The sequence below is a fragment of the Chelonia mydas genome, chromosome 6, assembly GCF_015237465.2.
Source record: "Chelonia mydas isolate rCheMyd1 chromosome 6, rCheMyd1.pri.v2, whole genome shotgun sequence".
NCBI classification, from domain to species: domain Eukaryota; kingdom Metazoa; phylum Chordata; order Testudines; family Cheloniidae; genus Chelonia; species Chelonia mydas.
This window is the reverse complement of record NC_051246.2, coordinates 125,638,119-125,651,177: the sequence shown is the minus strand read 5'-3', so window position 1 is coordinate 125,651,177 and position 13,059 is coordinate 125,638,119. Positions and strand designations below refer to the sequence as shown.

The 13,059-nt window shown below is 46.4% G+C and overlaps 1 protein-coding gene across 8 annotated transcripts in view; it reads right to left on the bottom strand.

The window, feature by feature from the left end:
* TXNDC16 (thioredoxin domain containing 16) overlaps window positions 1-13,059 on the bottom strand; it is an 84,721-nt gene that overhangs the window by 64,618 nt on the left and 7,044 nt on the right. For 5 of the 8 annotated variants that reach the window (XM_037901309.2, XM_037901308.2, XM_037901304.2 and 2 more), the window contains exon 2: window positions 5,850-5,898. The exons of the other annotated variants lie outside the window; for them this stretch is intronic. The gene's annotated coding sequence lies outside the window, so the exon portion shown is untranslated. The remainder of the gene's footprint in view (window positions 1-5,849; window positions 5,899-13,059) is intronic. 8 annotated transcript variants of the gene reach the window in all.

The following is a 13,059-nucleotide window of genomic DNA, read 5'->3' as shown; positions in this document are numbered from 1 at the left end:
TAAGGAGTGCTGTTCTTCTATCCAGAACCAACACAAATAATAAGGAACCTTTGCAAGAACATTGCAGGATTAGAAAATGTCACCCATATTTGATTCTCCTGTGTAACAGATTCATAGATTCATAGATATTAAGGTCAGAAGGGACCATTATGATCATTTAGTCTGAACTCCTGCACAATGCAGGCCACAGAATCTCACCCATCCACTCCTGCAATAAACCTCTCACCTATGTCTGAGCTATTGAAGTCCTCAAATCATGGTTTAAAGACGTCAAGGTGCAGAGAATCCTCCAGCAAGTGACCCGTGCCCCATGCTACAGAGGAAGGTGAAAAACCCCCAGGGCCTCTTCCAATCTACCCTGGAGGAAAATTCCTTCCTGACCCCAAATATAGCGATCATCTGAACCCTGAGCATGTGGGCAAGATTCACCAGCCAGATACCCAGGAAAGAATTCTCTGTAGTAACTCAGATCCCACCCCATCTAACATCCCATCACAGGCCATTGGGCCTATTTACCATGAATAGTTAAAGATCAATTAATTGCCAAAATCATGTTATCCCATCATACCATCTCCTCCATAAACTTATCAAGTTTAATCTTGAAGCCAGATAGGTCTTCTGCCCCCACTGCTTCCCTTGGAAGGCTATTCCAGAACTTCACTCTTCTGATGGTTAGAAACCTTCATATAATTTCAAGTCTAAACTTCCCGATGGCCAGTTTATATCCATTTGTTCTTGTGTCCACATTGGTACTGAGCTTAAATAATTCCTCTCCCTCTCCGGTATTTATCCCTCTGATATATTTAGAGAGAGCAATCATACCTCCCCTCAACCTTCTTTTGGTTAGGCTAAACAAGCCAAGCTCCTTGAGTCTCCTTTCATAAGACAGATTTTCCATTCCTCGGATCATCCTAGTAGCCCTTCTCTGTACCTGTTCCAGTTTAAATTCATCCTTCTTAAACATAGGAGACCAGAACTGCACACAGTATTCCAGGTGAGGTCTCACCAGTGCCTTGTATAACGGTACTAAAACCTCCTTATCGCTACTGGAAATACCTCACCTAATGCATCCCAAGACCACATCAGCTTTTTTCACGGCCATATCACATTGGTGGCTCATAGTCATCCTGTGGTCAACCAATACTCCAAGGTCCTTCTCCTCCTCCGTTACTTCTAATTGATGCGTCCCCAGCTTATAACTAAAATTCTTGTTATTAATCCCTAAATGCATGACCTTGCACTTCTCACTATTAAATTTCATCCTATTACTATTACTCCAGTTTACAAGGTCATCCAGATCCTCCTGTAGGATATCCCGGTCTCTCTCTAAATTGGCAATACCTCCCAGCTTTGTATCATCTGCAAACTTTATTAGCACACTCCCACCTTTTGTGCCGAGGTCAGTAATAAAAAGATTAAATAAGATTGGTCCCAAAACCGATCCCTGAGGAACTCCACTGGTAACCTCTCTCCAGTCTGACAGTTCACCTTTCAGTATGATCCCCTGTAGTCTCCCTTTTAACCAATTCCTTATCCACCTTTCAATTTTCATATTGATCCCCATCTTTTCCAATTTAACTAACAATTCCCCATGTGGCACGGTATCAAACGCCTTACTGAAATTTAGGTAAATTAGATCCACTGCGTTTCTTTTGTCTAATAAATCTGTTACTTTCTCAAAGAAGGAGATCAGGTTGGTTTGGCAAGATCTACCTTTTGTAAAACCATGTTGTATTTTGTCCTAGGTTTGTAATGTTTGTTTGCAATATACGATTCAGCCACTAGATGTCACTGCTCGCTGTATAGCGTTCCAAACTAGGTGTGGTCCCCTGGCAAACAAGGGAGACAAAGCTGGGATTCAAGCTGCATAGAAGCCCCTTTGTTTTGCACTATAGCTGCAGATGATTTCTTTACTCAACACCTCCTGTTTAGGACAGACCATGAGACCGTATATTGTGACATCTGTGCTCCCAGCTATTAGGGCTGCCAATTTTGGTTGGACGCATTTCTGGAGGTTTCATCACGTGACATAATCTTTAATTAAAGATTAATCTTTGAATCCTGGAGACTCCAGAACAATCCTGGAAGGTTGGCAACCCCAACAAACTGAGGCTGTTATAGCAGTAGTGCTCAAAAACAAACAAAAAATCCAGCCACCCTCCAACAGCAGAGATAGTTAGCAAAGAGACAGAGCCACCTAATCTTCAGGTTCTCGCTCTGTGTTCAAGTACTCTGCCTTTCCTGCTCTCTGCATGGAAAACAGGACACTTTAAAAAACACGTACACACAAATTCCACTTTATAGTAAGTAGGCTTCGAAGGATTAGATTTTTATTGGTAAACATCAATAAACATTGATTGCACTGTACACACACTAACCCACGAAAATATATTTCCTTCTATAATAATCTAAATGTACAGGTAGGTGAAGTAAGCAAAATGCTGTTTGAGAACTTAAGAGTCAAAACTGAGTGATTCAGACTTTTGAATTAGGCTGGTTACAAAGAGACTAGCAAATGAACAGTAAAAACAGGTATGATTTGTTGAATTAAGGATATTTCCTTTGTATAGTTTGATACGTGATATTGACAATTTATGTACATGGTTTATAAAGCCTTAACTGTTGAATCTCAATGTCTAAATAATTGTCTGACCCCTCCCCAGCATTTCATGCAACTGTAAATGTAAATTGTAAATGTAAATGTAAATTGTAAATGAAAATGTAAATTGATACAACGAGACAAAATGCTTAAAAATATGTTGATATTATCCATCAAAATTATAAAAATCTAATTCGACCAAGCTGAATAATAAGCAACACCATCAGTACATGCCATTGTATCTGTCTGCTCCTTGTTGAGTGATGCTTAACATCCAGGGGCATAAGAAGTACTCCTGGGAGAATTCTGCACCAAAAAAATTAAAATTCTGTGCCAAAAAATGAGAAATTCTGTGCACAATATTTTAAAATTCTGCATATTTTATTTGTCAAAACAACACTATATAATCATGCCAGTTTCAATTATTTTGGTAATTTATTTCAAAATACCTGTCAGTAAGTATGTCTGTAACAGTACAGACAAAAAGAAAAGGAGGACTTGTGGCACCTTAGAGACTAACCAATTTATTTGAGCATAAGCTTTCGTGACCTTCAGGAAAGCTTATGCTCAGATAAATTGGTTAGTCTCTAAGGTGCCACAAGTCCTCCTTTTCTTTTTGCGGATACAGACTAACACGGCTGCTACTCTGAAACCTGTCATAGTACAGACAAAAAAATTCCTCCAGGAGTAGAGAGTTAAAAAAACCCCTATGACAACCAGTTCCTGTTTCTCTGCCCCCTCCGCCCCAGAGACCTGCCATGGACGCCCAAGGATCCAGAGGGAGAAACAGCCTGATGCTGGGTCCCGGGCTCATAGGGAGTTCCCTGCACACCTCCTCCTTCCTTCAGGGCCTGTGGGGAACTGCTGCTGCCAGGAACCCTCCAGCTCCTTCCCTCTCCCACCCCCGGCAGTGTCTTCTATTTGCGAGCTGGGCTCTGCTGGGTCCAGCGGCCCCTAGTGGCAGTCAGCAGCTCTGCAGCCCACTTCTGAAGGGGGGGAAGGAAATTCTGCACGCACAACATTAATTTCTGCACAAATTCTGCATTGCGTGGTGGTGCAGAATTCCCACAGGAGTAAAAAAGAATGCACTCTCCACCAGCTACTTAAACTTGTCTCCTAAAAACAGACATTGTTTTTAATACTGCCTGAAAAACACAGGCTGCAGTTTTAAACACGTTCCAACATTTTTTTCAAATTAGTATAATTCTTTATTATTATTATTTCTGTCACTGTGGTGCCTAGAGAAGCAGCTAGGAAGCACACAGAATCTGACCCAAAACTCACTGCAATCAACAGAAGGATTTCTACTGGCCTCCATGGGCTTTGAATCAGGCCCTAATAAAGTACAGAGACGACGGCTCTGGAAACCCCTTAGACAGAGAAGAGGAATTTCGTTCTCATTTGAGAGGCTCTGATGATCTCCTCCCTGTTTGTAAAGTAACTGGAGTTAACTTTGCTCTGCTGTCTTGTTTGTTCCCCTGCATTAGGGATGGCTTGTTGATCAGGAAGAGCATTTGCAAGGCAGCATCATTGTTTGGTCGCGGGGAAAAGAGAGCAGCGTCCTTCTCTCCGTGGTTTGGAGGAAGCAAAGTGTGACAGATCAGGGGCTCCACCAGCCAGAGCACTATGGGAGCCGCCGAGGGGAGACACTACATGCTTAAAGTTTTATACCTAGAAGATTTTAAGTGTTTGACGTTTTTAAGATGTTTACAAGACCCCACCCTCTCTCAACCCCCCAGTGCTCTTTCCCTGTTATGTCCAGTCCCATCGTCCCACGCACTGTTTGGCCACGTCTACTGTGATCCTGCACACCCCACCCTGGGACCCTACCCACCCTCAGCAATGACCAGCCTTTCCAGGCCTTCTTGTGGCCTGGCAAGATCTCCCAGGCACCTGTTCTCTGCCTCTCCTCATGCTCCCCAGTAGCTGCCATCTCGTTCAGGCCCTTGGCCTTCTTCCAAGCATCCCTCCATCTTCCCCATTATTCTTCCCTCCTCTCTATCTGCTCCTCCAGCTGTCTGCTTGATTCCACCCACATCTCTTCTAGTCCCTACGTGCACATATCTGTCCCGCACACACACACACATTCCCTCTATGGCTCCCCAGACCCCTTCAATCCATTACATGTCCCCCATGCCCACTCTCATTTGCCCACATTTCACACTCTCTACCCCCTTTCAATTTGTTGGTAACCGGACCCCAAGACCCCGCCCCCATCACTTACTCCTCTCCGCCCCATCCCCGTCACTCCCTGGATTGTCTCAACCTCCCTCTCCCACCCCCACCCCTCAACTGGGCTCCCTCTGCTTTGGGGCTGGGACGGGAGCTACTGCAGCCTGACAAGGAGCCTGCTTGCAGTGAGGAGGCAGCCCCGGCTGAGCAGGGGCTGGTGTGGGTTAATAATCTGGCTAACCGGACTTTTGGGTCGGGTCAGTATACCTGACTGGACACTTCAAGGTTCCCTTTTCGACCGGACTTTCCAGTCGAAAACCGGGCACCTGGCAACCCTATGCCCACAGGGTCTCCTGCATCACCCTCCATGGCCCACCAGTGTCCTGCATCCCCCTCCACTTGCCCCTTCTGCAGAGCCCCACAGTCCAAGATCAGAGAGCCCAACTCCATCCTAATGCTCGATGTGCCCCTTACCTCCAGTCTACCGCCCTTGCAATCCCCTCCCTCTCCCCCCATGCCCTCCTTCTGGACTCCTGCCCCCTGGATCCGCCCCTGCTTACCTTCCCCCTGTCCATGACCCCCTGCACTGGCTCACTCCAACAGTGACTGCAGCAAAGGCTGGAGTCAGCAGAAGGTCAGTTTAAATTATAAATGTTTACGTTATTTCTACTGTAAATAGTGCTCTCTGTGCACGCCAAACCAGCTCTTTATAACTTGGGAATTCCCCAAATACCGCCCCACCCCAAAATCAACTCAAAGGCACCTCTCCCACAGCAAGGCCAATAAAAAAAACAGGGAGGCTGGACACCAAACCCTTCTGGAGACAGGATGAGTTCGCCTCCCCCTCAAAAAAGAAAGAATTAGGGCATTTTCCAGTGACAGAGACACTTTTGAGACACCGTAACTTTCAAATCTCTCTCTGAATTTCACCAAACTTCCCAAAAATTCACATCCCAGGGATGAGATGTGGCAGGTGGAATCCTGGGGTGCTCTGTGTCTTTTTTGAGAAAGCTGGGACGTGGAGGGGAGTATTTTAAAAAGTCAGATTTACAGGGGGGAAATCTAAGTTCAGCTTTACCTGTGGGTCAATTCCTGCTGCTTCGTAATGAAGTATCCTGAAAGGAGGCCTAGAAGTAAATAAGAGTGGGAATGAATAGGGAAACGGACACCAGGCCTTATTCTCCACAGTCTTACACCTTGCGTCATCATTTACACCTTTGCAAGACGATTGTATTATTATTATTGAATTCCTGCAGCTCCCAGGAGCCCCAATCATGGACCAGAACGCCATTGTGCTAGAAACAAACAATTATATCGTGTTCCTTTGTAATCTGGTAGCATTTCACATCCACTCAGCGGTAGTATTAATCATCAATCAGGGTGCAAGGCACTGGAGAATCAACCCACACGGCCAAAGCAAGAGCTAGCTAGATTCCAAGCCTTGTCCACATTCAGCAAGAGCCCTAACTCAGCCATTAGTGCCTGGTAGTGGCACAAGTGGGGATTCACCCACGAAAGCTTATGCTCCAATACATCTGTTAGTCTATAAGGTGCCACAGGACTCTTTAAAAAGAAAATGAGTACTTGTGGCACCTTAGAGACTAACCAATTTATTTGAGCATGAGCTTTCGAATGCATCCGATGAAGTGAGCTGTAGCTCACGAAAGCTCATGCTCAAATAAATTGGTTAGTCTCTAAGGTACCACAAGTACTCCTTTTCTTTTTGCGAATACAGACTAACACGGCTGTTACTCTGAAACAGGACTCTTTGCCGCTTTTAATTAACACAGAAAGAAAAGGAGGACTAGTGGCACCTTAGAGACTAACCAATTTATTTGAGCATAAGCTTTCGTGAGCTACAGCTCACTTCATCGGATGCATTCGAAAGCTTATGCTCAAACAAATTGGCTAGTCTCTAAGGTGCCACTAGTCCTCCTTTTCTTTTTGCGAATACAGACTAACACGGCTGCTACTCTGAAACCCTTAATTAACACACTTTGCCTTTATGCGGTGTAGCTGTAGCCCTGTTGGGGGCAGGATATTACGGAGACAAGGTGGGTGAGGTCATATCTTTTATTGGACCAACTTCAGCTGGTGAGAGAGAGACCAGCTTTCCAGCCACACAGAACTCTTTGTCGGGTCTGGGAAAGGAATTCCCAGCCTCACAGCAGAATGCAAGGTGGAACAGATTGTTCAGGGTAAGTCGTTAGCACATATTGTCAGGGACCATTCAGCATAGCGTGGCCCATTAACACCTCTTCAGTCATAGGACAAAAGGGGGTCAGTGGGTTACAGATGGCTGTAACAAGCCATAAATCCAGTGTTCTAGAACAAAAGCTGGTCCAAGAAAAGATTTAATAATTTTATTAAGATAATGTTGAAATAAAAAGGAAACAGTACAGAGTTCAAGCATAGAAGTTTCTGGTTATCAGGGAATAAGGTACAGATTATCAAGGGGTGCGAAATTCGGTTAGGAGCTGGTGGCGTAAGGAATGCATAATCTGCAATCTCCCCTGATTGGGGGTAAAAGTTTAACCGGTCAAAGCACAGACATTGAGATATGGGGGTATGTTGTCCATATAATGGCTATGTTCAGGTGTGGAGTATAATGAGCGGATACAATGATGGGGATGGATCTACCCTCATTTGGTGGGATTTAATGTTCATTGAGTTTATGGTTCCAGTTCATACGGTCCAATGGAAAAAGCCTCTCAGTCCCTTTCCCATAGTGGATGCACGATGTCGTTATTACTTCGCCCACCTTGTCTCTATAGTTTGCCTTTGTCCAGCCTGAGAGGTCAGCACCATCTGCACAGATAGATGAGTCAGAGCTATTCCCAAATGGAGCCAGAGACTTCAGTGACAGGCACTTTCGACATGCAGGTAGATAAACTGGACGGCCAGATACAAATGGAGAGTGGAGAAATGCTTAGATGTGGGGCAGTTCTAACGTTGTAGTTAGGTAAATAAGAAGAGGACTTTGTACAGAAGATGTAAGAGAGGGAGCCGGGTTACTTCTGTAAAGTTGCTGGAATCAGTTCTCCCCCCATTTACATGGGTGCAAATCTGACCATGACAAAGACAGAACAGGCCCTGAGATGTGACAGGAGTGGTTTCCTGTAAATGTGAGCAGAGAGCAGTCACCCACAGCAGGGCAAGATAAGAGCAAACACGGGAAGCCCCTGCGTATGACAGCACTCGGATATTGCCCTGGCCGGGGATGGGCTTTGGATGGGGGATTTTACCTGAAGGATAATTTGGGACTTGCATCAGGGGGAGAACATGGTGCAGCAAGAGTGGAAGAGCTGGTATAGAAAGGGCTCAAGTTCTTATGTCGCCATGTCAGCCCCAGCTCGGCCTCCTCCCCACAAGGCCCCCCCCCCCCCCCGCACTCCACCCCCACTGTGCCCCAAGGCCCCACTTGGCCTCTTCCCCAGAGGCCCCCCCCCCGCCTGCTGCTTGCACCTCTCCATTCCCTCCCCCCAACCCCCCCCAGCTGCGGCTTGTGCCTCTCCGCCCCCTCCCCTGAGGTGGAAAGGCGCGAGCGGCAGGCAGGGGGACCTCAGGGAGAGAGGCGGAGCGGGGGCCAGATGAGGTGCAGCATGGGCAGAACCCCGGGGGAAGAAGCCGAGGGGAGCAGGGCCGCAGAGCAGGGGTGGAGCATGGGTGGGGCCCTGGTCCACATGCCTGTGGCCCCCCCACTTCTCGGGAGCTTCCGCCGCGCTCCAAAGATGGCAGGGGGAGGGAGGGAGAAACTGATACTGGGAGTTGAGTCGGGGGGAGACTGGGCCTGGGTAAGGATGGGAGTGGGAGCCAAATGGGAGCCAGAGACAAGCTGGGCAAGAAGACTAGGACTGGGAACCAGGGAGGGAAATGGAGGGTGATGGCTGGGAGCCGTGGGTGGGCAGGGAGACTGAGATAAGATGAGGAGCTGGGGGGAGACTGGAACCAGTGGGAAGGAGGGAGAAGGGAGACAGGTCTGAGGAGGAGCTGGGATGTGGGAGGAGAATTGGGACTGACAGGGCAAAGGGACTGGGACAAAGGGCTAAGGGGGGCACTGAGATTGGATGAGTCCAGAGGCAAAGGCTGGGACTGGGAGCCAGCGGGGTGTAAAATGTGTGTGGGGAGGTGTGATGGGGCATCTGCCCCACACTGGCCCATAAGGGGTTAATAGAGACCTAGGGAGGTTGCGCAGCAGGCAGCCAATCGGAGAGGGGCTGTGAGCCTCAGGGCTGGGCTGGCCCATATAAGAAGGGCTGCAGACCAGAGAGCAGCTTCAGTCACTCCCTGGAGCTTGAGGGGGGAGAACTGGCTGCCTTGCAGGCTGAAGGCAGAAAGCACCCTGGACCGACCAGTGCTGCAGGCAGAGACCCGGGGAGCTAAAGGCAGCTCCTGGCGGGCTGCAGGGATCTGCAGGCTGAGGCCATGGGGAAGTGGCCCAGGGAAATCTACCGAGGAGTCAGAGGGGATGCAGCAAGTGATGGCTATCTACAGGGTCTGTGGGCCGGGGCCTGGAGTACTGGGAGGCCGTGGAGGAAGTCGCCAAACATTGGGCTGCAGTTGCCACTTGGGGAAGTGGCTGGACAGTGGACTGCAGTTCCCCTGGAAGGGGGGAGCACTGAGTGTGGCAGAGCTGAAGGGCTGTGTCCTGGAGAGGGCATCGTGGTCCTGGGAATGACACGGGTCCAGGAGCAGAAGTGGCGGCGGTGTGACCTCACCAGAAGAAGGCACACTGGCTAGCAGAGCTAATCCCTAGGACAAGCCAGTAGGAGGCGTTGCAGTGGTGAGTCGCACACTGTCAGAGGAGGACAACTGGGTGCTAGGATGGGAACAGAGACAAATCAGGGTGTTGAACTGGGACTGGTTGGGCAAGGAGAGCGGGGACAAGAGGGCAGGAGGACTGGGAATGGCTGGGTAAGGAGACTGGGAATGGGAGCAAGGGATAGACTGGGACTGGGAGCCAAGGAGGAAAAGAGTGGGAACTGAGAGCCAATGGGTGTGGGGAGACTGAGATCAGATAAGGAGCTGGGGAAGAGATTGGACCTAGCTGAGCATAGAGAGTGGGTCTGGGAACCAGTAGGACAAGGGAAGGAGGTGAGGGGGAGGAGGAGATTAGGACAAGGAGCTGGAAGGGCGGGGAAGCACTGAGATTGGATGAGGAGCCCGGGAAGGGAGACTGAGGGAGCCTTTGGGCTGCGCAATATTATGGGGGGGGCCAGAGTGAGTGGGGGAAGGGTGGAACTGGGGCTGGTTGGGCAAGGAGTGGAAGTAAGAGTGGAGGGCAGAGGGAGACTGAGAATGGGATGGGGAGTCCAGAAGGGTGACTCTAGGACCGGGACCAGGGAGAAGGGGCCAAGCTTAAGGGGAATGGGCAGAAGAGTCCGTGCCCACTAAAGAACACACCTTTCCAGAGCCTGGAATGGAAGGTTCCCGAGTCTCACCATTCCTCTGCTGTCAGCAAATATCTGCGAACCTCACTGGCAAAGTGTTCCATCCCCAGCGAGGGCTGGTCCACACAGAGGATGACAACCTACTACTGCTGTCACTTACTACTTTAGCTCAAGTGGCATGGATCTGTACGGTAGAGCTAAAGGTTCCGACGATGCACATTTCAATGTGATGCCAGGTGATGGAATTTCTGGGATTTTTATTTCTTTTAGAAAAACCTGAGAAATGACACACACAAAACTTGTTAAAAACATTAGTAAGGTTGCAGAGTCGTGCGCGCAAAAGTTAGAATATGCCAGAATTTAGGTTGCTAGGGCAACCTTAATCTCCTCCCCCCCGTGCATTTTGATATGATCTTTAATTACATGACCACATTCTATTTGTTTCTACAGGACCCTCGCCTCACTCAATGCACAGGCTGGACCAGCTCTGGGGATGAATCAAGCTCTGCAGTGAAGGAGGCTGTTGTCTGAAGGACCCTCCCTCACTGCGTGTTCCTCATTTTCTGAGTGCTTGACTGGAGGCCCTGGGGTATGATTTGCAGAAGTGCTGAGCACTCAGCTACAACTGAAGTCAATGGAAGATGTGCTTTGAACTAGGGCTGTTGATTAATCGCAGTTAACTCACGCAATTAACTCCAAAAATTAATTGTGATTAATTGCAGTTTTAATCACACTGTTAAACAGAATACCAATTGAAATTTATTAAATATTTTGGATGTTTTTCTACGTTTTCATATATATTGATTTCAATTACAACACAGAATACAAAGTGTGTATTATTTTTTGTTACAAATATTTGCACTGTAAAAATGATAAACAGAAGAAATTGTATTTTTCAATTCACCTCATACAAGTACTGTAGTGTAATCTTTGTCATGAAAGTTGAACTTACAAATGTAGATTTTTTTGTTACATAACTACACTCAAACAAAACAATGTAAAACTTTAGATCCTACAAGTCCACTCAGACCTAGTTCTTGTTCAGCCAGTCGCTCAGTCAAACAAGTTTGTTTACATTTGCAGGAGGTAATGCTGCCCTCTTCTTTACATTACCAGAAAGTGAGAACAGACATTTGCCTGGCACTTTTGTAGCTGGCATTGCAAGGTATTTACATGCAAGATATGCTAAATATTCGTATGCCCCTTCATGCTTTACCACCATTCCACAGGACATGTTTCCATGCCGATGACGCTCATTAAAAAAATAATACATTAATTAAATTTGTGACTGAACCCCTTGGGGGAGAATTGCATGTCCCCTGCTCTGTTTTACCCGCATTCTGCCATATATTTCATGTTCTAGCAGTCTCAGATGATGACCCAGCACATGTTGTTCATTTTAAGAACACTTTCACTACAGATTTGACAAAATGCAAAGAGGGTACCAATGTGAGATTTCTAAAGATAGCTACAGCACTCGACCAAAGGTTTAAGAATCTGAAGTGCCTTACAAAATCTGAGAGGGATGAGGTGTGAAGCGTGCTTTCAGGTCTTAAAAGAGCAACACTGATACGGAAACTACAGAACCCGAACCACCAAAAAAGAAAATCAACCTTCTGCTGGCGGCATCTGACTCAAATGGTGAAAATGAACATGCATCAGTCTGCACTGTTTTTGATTGTTATCAAGCAGAATCCGTCATCAGTATGGACGCATGTCCTCTGGAATGGTGGCTGAAGCATGAAGGGACATATGAATCTTTAGCACATCTGGCATGTAAATATCTTGCGACGCTGGCTACAACAGTGCCATGCGAACGCCTGTTCTCACTTTCAGGGGATATTGTAAACAAGAAGCGGGCAGCATTATCTCCTGCAAATGTAAACAAACTTGTTTGCCTGAGCGATTGGCTGAACAAGAAGTAGGACTGAGCGGACTTGCAGGCTCTAAAATTTTACATTGTTTTATTTTTGAATGCAGTTTTTTTGTACGTAATCCTACATTTAAGTTCAACTTTCATGATAGCGATTGCACTACAGTACTTGTATTAGGTGAACTGAAAAATACTATTTCTTTTGTTTTTTTACAGTGCAAATACTTGTAACCAAAAATAAATATAAAATGAGCACTGCACACTTTTTATTTTCTGTTGTAATTGAAATCAATATATTTGAAAATGTAGAAAACATCCAAAAATATGTAAATACATGGTATTCTATTTCTTAATAGTGCTATTACTCGCAATTAATTTTTTTAATCATGTGATTAATTGTGATTTTAATTGCTTGACAGCCCTACTTAGAGCATTACAGAGCTAATGTTAAGTACTCTGCACAAATCAGGTCCTAGGAGTCTCAAACTGAGCACCCAAAATTAGCGAACACTTTTGACCTGAATATCTCTGTTCTCCATTTGTAAAATGGGTTTAATACCCCCGCACCTCACAGGGTTTTGTGAAGATAGATTAATGTTTGTGAAACACTTGGATACTAGAGTAGTGACATCCTAGAAAATCCCATGAGGAAATATATAATTCTGCCTTCAAAAAGCAAGGATTGAATAGTGGTCAGTTAAAAAAAACTAGGAGCCACACATTGAGCAGCAAGGAGAAAACAAAGTACTGAATAGCTACTGATTGACTGAGCACCGTCCATCCTGTGCACTGAATGAGGCAGAGGTCCTGTGGAAAAAATAGAATGTGATCCTGTAACTAAAGACTATCTCATAATGCATATGCACAAGCAGGTGAAATTGAGATTGCCCAGGCAACCTTAGTTCTGGCATTTCCTAACTTTTGACAGGTTTCAGAGTAACAGCCGTGTTAGTCTGTATTCGCAAAAAGAAAAGGAGGACTTGTGGCACCTTAGAGACTAACCAATTTATTTGAGCATAAGCTTT